The 9,300-nt window shown below is 45.7% G+C and overlaps 1 long non-coding RNA gene across 1 annotated transcript; it reads right to left on the bottom strand.

Annotated features, from left to right (window-relative positions):
- Positions 1 to 1,519: 1,519 nt before the first annotated feature.
- Positions 1,520 to 5,926, bottom strand: LOC116555726. Its single transcript, XR_004270641.1, has 2 exons — positions 4,529 to 5,926; positions 1,520 to 1,812 (listed from the first exon to the last, which is right to left on the bottom strand). It is a non-coding gene; the product is annotated as an uncharacterized LOC116555726 (long non-coding RNA).
- Positions 5,927 to 9,300: the final 3,374 nt, after the last annotated feature.

The following is a 9,300-nucleotide window of genomic DNA, read 5'->3' as shown; positions in this document are numbered from 1 at the left end:
CTTTGGATATAGATATGGAAATTCAGTTAGGAGTTGGGGGAAGCAAAACTTAGCCTGGGGAGTGGCAATTCTCTCCAGAGCCCTCGGAGCCGCCAGGTGCAGCTGTTCAACCCGTAGGGTAGGCACTCAGTGTCCTCCTTCAGGGCCACTGTCCCTCTGGGCAGTATGCATAGTGCTGAGGAGCCTCACTAAGGAGCTGTGACACCTGGAAATTAAGGGAGGTGACATGCAGAATGCACCTGGCCCTAGAGAGCGCTCCACTGGCCTTTGCTCCCTCTTCCCCCATTCTCTGCCGTGCTGTCACATCGGCTTGCAGGGTGGTCTCACTGCTGGCCGGTAGAATTTACAGGAAGGAATCGGGCCAAGCCTGTGGAGTGGGTCTAGACTGAAAAATAAGCTGATCATCTACCTGTGTTGTGGGGAGGGGAGGCAATTTTCTGGCCGGGCCTGGGAGAGGTTCAGCGTTAGGAGTGGATCTGTAAAATGTTCTGTGTGACTTAAAGGCGACACGTGACTGGCAGTTTCAGGCAGATCGGTTAGGGGAGGGCTGTGGGGCTGTGTGCCTTGTTGGGTTTGTGTGTTGTGAAATTGACAATGAAAACAAGTGAATAAAAATATCCACTTGTGTTTCTTAAACTTTTATTCTAAGATGACTTTCAGGGATGAAGGAGGTAAGCGCCATCTGCTTACCCCAGCTCACAGCCAGACACCGTGGCTTGGGTAGGATCTTAAGCAGTTTTCTTAAGGTCTGGATTAGAGCTTCTGCCCAGCTCCGTTTCTCTGTGAGAAGAGTTTAATGAGTAAGAGGGTGGTCACTGAGAGGTGCAAAGAATCTCGGGAGAAAACATAGCCCAGAAATAAAGGCACGCCCATGGTCACACAGAAAATGGGAATAAATGCTCAGTCTTCCACCTCCTTAACCTCCAGAGACCAAAAACCCCAGCTCGGAACTGGCTCGAAAGGCAGAGATAGATACATTGGGGCAGGGGGATGGTGAGGCAAATAGCTCCTCAGCTAACGAATGTGGGGAAGGGGAGGGATTTTATACTCCAAATGATCTTTTTTTTCTTTAGAACATAGACATCTGGTGTCCTATAAATAAAATTCAAAATGTAAATACTGTAAAGCCCATTAGAGAGTGGTTTTAGGTTTGGGGGGGAGCACGGGTCAGTTGCTAACCCGCTGCACTGTGGTGGGAAAACGTCACCCCACACGTGGGTGTTCTCGGCTCCAGCTAGCCGCCCGCGCCCCGCACCAGCCAGGCTGTGCTTCGTCTAACGAATAAACATTAAAACACGGGTCAGTTGTCCTATAGCTATTACGTTGCATGAACAGTTTTAAATAGCCACCTGAAAACCTTTCTGCTTTCATTTTAGTCATTGGGGGAAAAAAATACCTTGTGAAGGGAGAACACCACACTTGTTGCTAGGACCCAAATTCCTGTACTCGCCAATTAAGTCCCGAGACACGCACTCAGCCAGATTTTAATATCAGGTTTAAAATGCTCTTCAAAAGACACTTTCTGTTGGAGACATGTAAAACAAGCTTTATTTAATAATGCTCAATTTGACTTTCTCAATTTAAATATTTGCTCTGATCAGCAAACATTTGATCCCGGTTTCATTTCGGGCTGAGGAATAATTTCTCTGGGCTTTTCTTCAGTGCCGGGTTGATCCTGGAGGCCGAGTGGCTGCTCTCGAGTTCTGCACATTTCTCGAATCTGCTGCGAGTGGAAAGAGACAGACAGGCATAAAAAGCCTCTCCCAAAGCTGCCACATAACGTCTGCATTGTGTGTCCTCACGTCTGTGTAGCTGAAGACACATCATTTTTAAAAGACTCTTCATAATGGAATAATTATAAGGGAGACTTTTTTATTTTTTTAAAGTAGAACATCAGAATGCAAAGAAATTCCCAAGGAGGTATTCTGTTTCTAGATATATTCTGCTGTGTACCCTCTGGTTTTCCCCCATCCAGGGATTTTTACAAGAACTGTATGCACGAAATGGGTGGTCGTCCATTAGCAGTCAGGGATTTTAAGACTGAAGCACGAAGAGGGAGAGTTAATATGTTACTTCAATGTGTTTTAAAAGAGGGAACGTCACTGGATTCCACCAACCTTAGGAACATTTCAGAGATCCTTTGGTTCCCGTTATTACTATTGTTCGGATTTTACTAACACAAGATTTAAAAAACCTTGAGTTTTGGTTTTTATCTTCGCATGCCCCCTTTAGAAAATAGCCGCCGTGAAGCCCGTGGCCCTGGTCCCCCTCTCGAGGTATCGTAAAGCCATTCGTAGGGCATAAACGCCTGACAACCTTGCTCCCTGATATCAGCCCGGGGTGAGTCAGCCAGTGGCAAGGGTGGGAGAAATGCTGTCCATTATCTGAGCAACCTCCACAGGGACTGTGACCCCCGCATGGGAGGGAGGGGTCTTTTGCTGTGAAAGAAGTGTTTATTAGCGCAGGGCCAGCGCCTGGTTTATGCACCCCAGCCGGGTGGAAGGATGCCACCCCACCCCGCCTGCAGCCTGCGTCCTGGCCTGAAGTGTTTACCGCCAGGGTGATTTACACCATCCAGGTGTTCACTTGGGAAGCACCTCGGCTCTGAGCTGACACGGCGATTGCAGTGGGTTTGCACGCTACAGCATTTTTCTATTCATCAGGGTCCAGGGGCCAAACACAGCTTTTGTCAATGCCGGTGCAAAGCAGGTTCCTCTCCTTTAGCACCCCGCGGCTTTCAAAAGGGTCTTGTAAGCAGTTTCTTTTTTTAATGGAATTCAGGGTTCACAGATAAGCCTGCGGTTATGGCGACTGTTCCACTTCTCACCAGCCCCACAGATCGGCCTCTGTCGTGTGCTTCCATTTTAAGGGATGCATTTTTCAGGAGCCGCTTCCTCTATTTTGCTCACATTTCGGTGCAGGTGATGGTTACTGTTTTGTCACTGGGTTTCCATGGGAAGCCCCTGACCCCTACCTAAGCCTGGCATAATTTGAATGCTGAATTAAAACATGCCCCAAGACACTAAAAATGGCCTTTTCATTTGATTAAAAACAATACCATATATTTTATAATTTGTTTTATCTGTCCAGCTCACCTCCATTTAAAGGAGTTTGGACATTTATTACATATCCATTTTTACACTTGTACTAATCTTTTCTCCAGCCACCTCTGGTATTCTGATAAAACAATCAAATGTATTTTTTCATCATAAAATTCTATACACACACACATACACATACAAGGGTGTGAGAAGGATGCTTGTAGTGAAGTAAAAGGTTCTTTGTTTAAATTTTGCAAATTTTTACTGATCTTGAAAATAACTTTTTCACTAATCCTGAAAAATAGTGATCCTGAAATTTTAAGAGCTCTTTGCAGCTTAGCTGGTTTTCTCTCCTTGATAAAATTTTCCAAGAATAGTTCTGTTGCACCCTTGCAAGATCAGTACACGTAAACCATTTGGTCAAACACAGGTGGGTTAAAAGTGGGAACCATCTGATCCAGTTTTAGCAAATACTATTCCTTCTGCTTTGAACTCTATGTTTAAAATACACTTTTAAGTCAATGATTTGAATACTAACAAATTGACTTAAAAAGCATTCAGACTTCCCATTGGTGCTCTTTTCTCTCCGGACTATAAATATGTAAACCTCCCCAACAAAGTAAAAATAGCATTGATTTCCCATGCTACACAGGGAAACATTTGCACCAGCAACAACTGTTTTTAAAATTACTGGTTCTGGGATGAGGAAAACAAAATGCCAGAAATAAAATTTTTATTTCCAAGCATCAAGTTGAAGCCCTTTCAAACTAGCATGGACTCCCTGGGTAACGCTTTTTCTCTGTTGCCTGGCACAGCCTAACATTAAAAAGCAGCATGGAAAACATCACGCTGACCCAAAGAAAATGGAAAGAAAAGTACTGAAGTGACCAATTTTTACCCTTGCTATAAATGGAATAAGTTTGTGCATTTGCGAATCTTAATTCTTCATCTAAACATGTTGCTTCAACTGATGTCACTTGTAGATACAGACAGATGAAAATACGAGACCACGCTCTATTTTAAAGAATTGCTGAAGAGTGTTGAATACTCAACCCACTGCACGGCCAGTGCAGCTAAGAGCACAATTTAAACCACCGGATTCATTTCTTTTAACCTCCACTGGAGCTATCCCAAAAAAGCAGGTGACTATTGAAAGTGGTTTTTTTTCTTTTAATTCTAAATAACAAGAGGGATAAAAATTAATGTCATTCTATGGGGTCTGAACATTAAAAGGTACGAGAGAGTTAGCCAGGGCCTGCTAAATGGCTAAACAGATTAGTAGCCTTACTTTTCAACATATAAACATCTGAAACCCGTTTCCTGCTTAAGAAAAAAAGTCTAGGGGGGAACCCACCGGGACTTTTTTTTTTATTAACAAATGTGAATTGTACATCATGGTGGGGAAAAAAAAAAAGGTCCACGCTTGGTGGTCTTTCTACAGTCTGTATATGGGGAGACAGAGAAAAAAATACAAAAATAAACGTTACCTTCTCACTTGCAGGGTGGGCAATGCCATTTCTGCAGCCGTCCAGGGCTCTGGCAAATGTTAAGGCTGTCACTGCAGACACAATCCCCATGGTCTGTCTGTGTGCCTCGGTAGAGTCCGAAGAAAAACATTCCTCGCATTCCTGACGGTTGGTCCTATCTCCAGGCCTTGGCCTCGGCCCTGCAGGCTCGTGTCACCCCGTCAAACGGCCTAGGCCACGGCTAATCTAAACCCCTGCCCTCCCCAGCCAGCCCCGTGGCAGGGGAAAAACTGGGACCAATTTGCTGCTTAAACCCTGAGGATGCAGCAAGCCGATTCTCGACCCCTGAGGACGCCAGCTGCAGCTTGTTCTGCAGAAAAGAGCTTAGCGGTTCTGGCACATTCTGACAAGATACATTTTATAGGACTTGTGCTAAAATTTGATATTGGAAGTTGGGATTCCAATTTTATGCCTCCAGTGATAACAGTGGCAGCTGGGACCTTTAAGAAATGTGTGTATGCCTTCTATTTAAGAGTTACATAATAAAAGCTATTTATGTCAAACACCTTATAAGGGAAAGATTTAGCCTAAATGTCAATAGAGCATATCATACCTTCTCAGATTTAGATAAGATGAAAAAAATCTATCCTGTGTGTTTTTGATTTGCAGTATTGGGTCTTTGGGGGCTCAAAATTTTAAGTAAGCATCTCCTTGTTTTAATTTACAAATTCATCAAGGGGCCTTTTTTCAATATTGTTTCTGTATAAAAAACGATACATAATTCAGTTTTCCAAGCCCTTCTAATGAACGCACACAAAAGGGCACAATTTCACAGGGTTTCATTTGATTTTTAATTCCTAAGCATGCCATAAAAGCGTTCAGTGGCCCTTATAAATCGAAGCTGCTTTTGTTTCCTGAAAATGGCTGTGATTTTGGCGAGGAACTGGCTGACCAGAACTTTGATAATTCTGATGGAGATCAGCCGCTCACGGAAGAAAACCTTTCCCAGCAATGGGACAGCAGCTCAGGCCAGCTTAATCTGCGGCTCCAAGTAAAACTTTCCCGGCAAAGGGACAGCAGTGCAGGCCAGTTCAATCCGCAGCTGGATTTTGGAGGGGCTTAGAATCCCCTCCAACTTCCCTGGTGACCCCACAGCAAGCTTTCTGAGGAGGAATCCCACTACCAAATACAGTGACTTTTGTTTACACCAGACTCTTGGGAGTGACCACGCACAGCCCTGTAAAGTGGGCTTGGTTGGAAAATCCCAGCTTCCTTCTTAGGTTCCGCTGTCTGAGCAGAAAAGCTAACTGAGATGGGAAGAGAACCCCAGTTAGCAAAGCCAGGGGTTCGCCTGCACCCACACGTGTGCTGGTTCAGTCCCCCTGGCTTCCGTTTTCTTTGATGAATTGGACGGTGTGACTACGGGTTAACGAGAAAGCCCGATCGGACGGCGGCATGCCCGGTCATCTGGATGTTCCCTGCTCCTGCCCTGGCCCCCGCGTCTCCCACTGTGGACAGCAGCCCCCGCTGGGGAACACAGGTCATGGGGGACAAATGGAAACTCCACTTCTCCTTGGGACCTGTTGGAACCGGGCAACGCCAACTTAAATTTGGCAAAACGCAAGTTCAGTTTCTTTTGTTCTTCTGAAGTCACAACTTGAACGTGACGGCTCCTAAGCCAACACGATCTGAAAAAGAACTCGCTACTGAGCTGCTCTTCTCACTGTCTGAAAATTGCTTCGGCAATTTCCTTGTCTTTTATAATAAGAGAACCGCTATGCTTCCCTTGGTATTTTCCCCGTTTCACCACCAAATACTAGCACTTATGAAAGGATCTCTTGTGTCAATTGCCAGGCTGTCTCATATGTTGAATTTTAAATGTTGGCTACATGATTATTGTCAGAATCAAGCTCCAGGTAAGGACCAGGAAGTGCATCTAATAGATGACAGCATGAATATTTAGAATAAAAATGGGCTGGTCCAGAGGTTTCTACAGTGACTTAGATTTAAAACACTGGCTTTGTGTCCTGTATCCCATCCACTAAGTGACACTGATGCTATCATTATCTACATTTCACATCAGATGAGATGAGGGAAGAGTCAATTTCGTAAGGGGAGAACGTAACAGATGAAGCTCAACAATAAATATATTAATAACCGCCTTTACGGAGCTACTGCCAGATGCTGAGAGTTTTCTACTATCATAGTACGTGTGGAAAGACTCATTTGACCCCCACAGCAACCCAGGAGGAGGGAGTAGTAGTAGCTGCATTTTGTAAATGAGGAAACTGAGGCAGAGAGACGCCAGCCTATCACTGAAGACCAGGCTGCTGGAGAGTGACAAAGCATCAGAGTCGGGAGCCCAGGCCGGGCTGTCTGCTGGCAGAGCTGAAATGACGGAAGATAAGCACTAGCAGTGAAAGCCAGGTCAGGCCCAGGGTCACCCGCAGATCACCGCCTGGGGGTGAATGAGCCATTCTGAGCCCTAGTTTGCTCTTTAAGTTGGGGAGAGCAATGGTCCCTACCTCACGGATTTTTTAAAATTGGGATTGCATAAAATAGAGCCTGGAAAGTACATGTCCCATTGGATGTGCCCAGCAAACACTAGGTGTTGTGCCTGTGGTCTGGGCTGGCCGCCCGCGTGCCAAAAGTTCATTCCTCTCACTGACCAGGGTCGTGACTGCAAGGTTTACTCCGGGAATCCATCTGGGAACTCTGGCCACATTGTCAAACGCCTGGATAGCAAGGTGGCTAAGGGCAGTATCGTGCAGTCCCAAGCAGCCAGGACTCACCCAGGCTGCCCTGTGCCCAGCCTGCAGAGGCTGTCCACAGATGCCCACAGGAAGGGGACGCATTATCGGGTGCACCAACCCTCCCAGGGAGGCCATGTGTAGAGCCCTACAAAGATAGCTCCAGGCCTTGCCGCTGAGTCTCTGTCCTACACACAGTGTCATCCGGGGGTGGCAGAGAACGCCCAGTCGGCTTGCAAGCCACTTGCCAGCCTTTCAGCTGCCCTGGCTGTCCTCTGGTTTCTGTTGGGTCTATTTAGAAGGCAGACCCCTCAGGGTGCTTCCTCCACTCTATTCAAAGTGCCCCCGCCCTCACCCTTCAAACATAGTTGATGGTTGTACCATGAGAGGCAGGAACAATAAACAGCCCTGAAGCCAGTCCACTGAAGGCCTCAAGGTTCTGCTGACAGCTGGCCGCCTGCCCTGCCACGGAGGCTGGGCAGCACGGGGCAGGGGGGAGGGCGGTGTTGAGAGCTGGTTCAAATCCTGCATCTGCCCCCTGCGAGCTGTGTTTGCTCAGGCTAGTAGCTTGCCCTCTCTGCATCTGGTTTCTCTGTCCGTAAAATCATGGCAGGCATGGGCAAAGTGCTGGCTAGCAATTTTGAATAAATGCGGATTATCGGATTGCTATTTAACCAGGGCAATAAAAGGAAAATTGTGTGGAGAGCAATAACTCTTAAAAATGGGGTGGCCACCCCATAATAGAAGCTAGAAAAAACAAATTCCAGGACACGATGATTTGGCAGGGTGGTACATAGAAGAAATTCTACCATCGGGAAACAGTGGTCCGCAGGTGTTCTTCCCAGCTTCTTCCTTTAATTACTAAATAAAATCTTCATTTAAAAATCACTAACATAAATATGCTGTTCCCAGCGGCACTAGTGTATTCTTATATTTCAAGTATCTATACATCTGTAATTAAAATTAACGTTTTGCAAATACAAAAAACTTGAGAAACAGTGATAAGATTGTGATTGAGTTCTTTTCTGTGATATGTCTTTTATTAGTGTCTTATTTTTTTAACTTTCTGTGGATTTCTTTCCATATATGCATAGTTGGAATCTTAATGGAGTTTCACATAACTATTTTAAGATGGTGAACAATATTTTAGCACAGAACTATACTCCTCCCTGTTGCTGGGCATTCACATTGTTAAATGGATCTCTGTTAGAGGAGTATTTCACCCATAGAGCTTTCTACCACATTTCGGGTTATTTCACTGGGACGGATTCCCCATAGTGATGAGATTGAAGGCTATGCATATCGGATGATCTGTGATCAGATCTCAGCCTCACCTGCTAAGGAGACTCCCCTTGAGTACATGAAGTAAGTACCTGTGCTCAGGCAGCCCCCATAGGTCAAAGTTCAGTGGAAATGACCCCACGGATGGGTCTTTGCCTCTGACTTGAATCTCCATGAACTTTTACTGAGAAGTGGAGTTCATGAAGATTGTTGTAATTGTCACAAGTTCTTTGGGGGAGAATAGCTTTATGGATCAGATTAGAGTCAAGAGAATTGTTTACAGATAATACAGAGAAAACATTTCTGCTAATTAATAACAAACCTTAAAGGGAAACACCCAAATTGCCATGTTAATATAAAAACAGCCAGTCCCCAAGCTGCACCGTCTCTTAAAACTCACATGCATTCTCAGTAAAGGGAGGCTCTTGGAGCCAAAATCGGACTGCGAGGGCTTCGAGGTGCCTTGGAATTCACCCACCCCAGTGGCAGGCTGTGAACCCCTGGGGCTCTGACTAACAGGCAGGTTCAGATACAGCAAGTCCGAGTGGGGCTGAGGTTCTCAACAACCAGCACCAGGGAGGCCAGGGGAGCTGGTCCTGGAGCCACACAGGGTGACCGGGGCTTAGAACAGAAAGGACACGGATTTCGTCTGTTTGGGGTAGCGGCTTCCTGAAGCCTTGTTTGAGAAGGATTTGGAGCAACAGATCTTAACTTTTACTATAGAATCACCAGGGGAGGGTTTTTAAAAACCTATGTAGGTTG

The sequence above is a fragment of the Sapajus apella genome, unplaced genomic scaffold (assembly GCF_009761245.1).
Source record: "Sapajus apella isolate SASKATOON/1434 unplaced genomic scaffold, GSC_monkey_1.0 scaffold15, whole genome shotgun sequence".
NCBI lineage: Eukaryota > Metazoa > Chordata > Mammalia > Primates > Cebidae > Sapajus > Sapajus apella.
The sequence above is the reverse complement of the archived record's forward strand: the minus strand, read 5'-3'. Positions and strand labels throughout refer to the sequence as shown.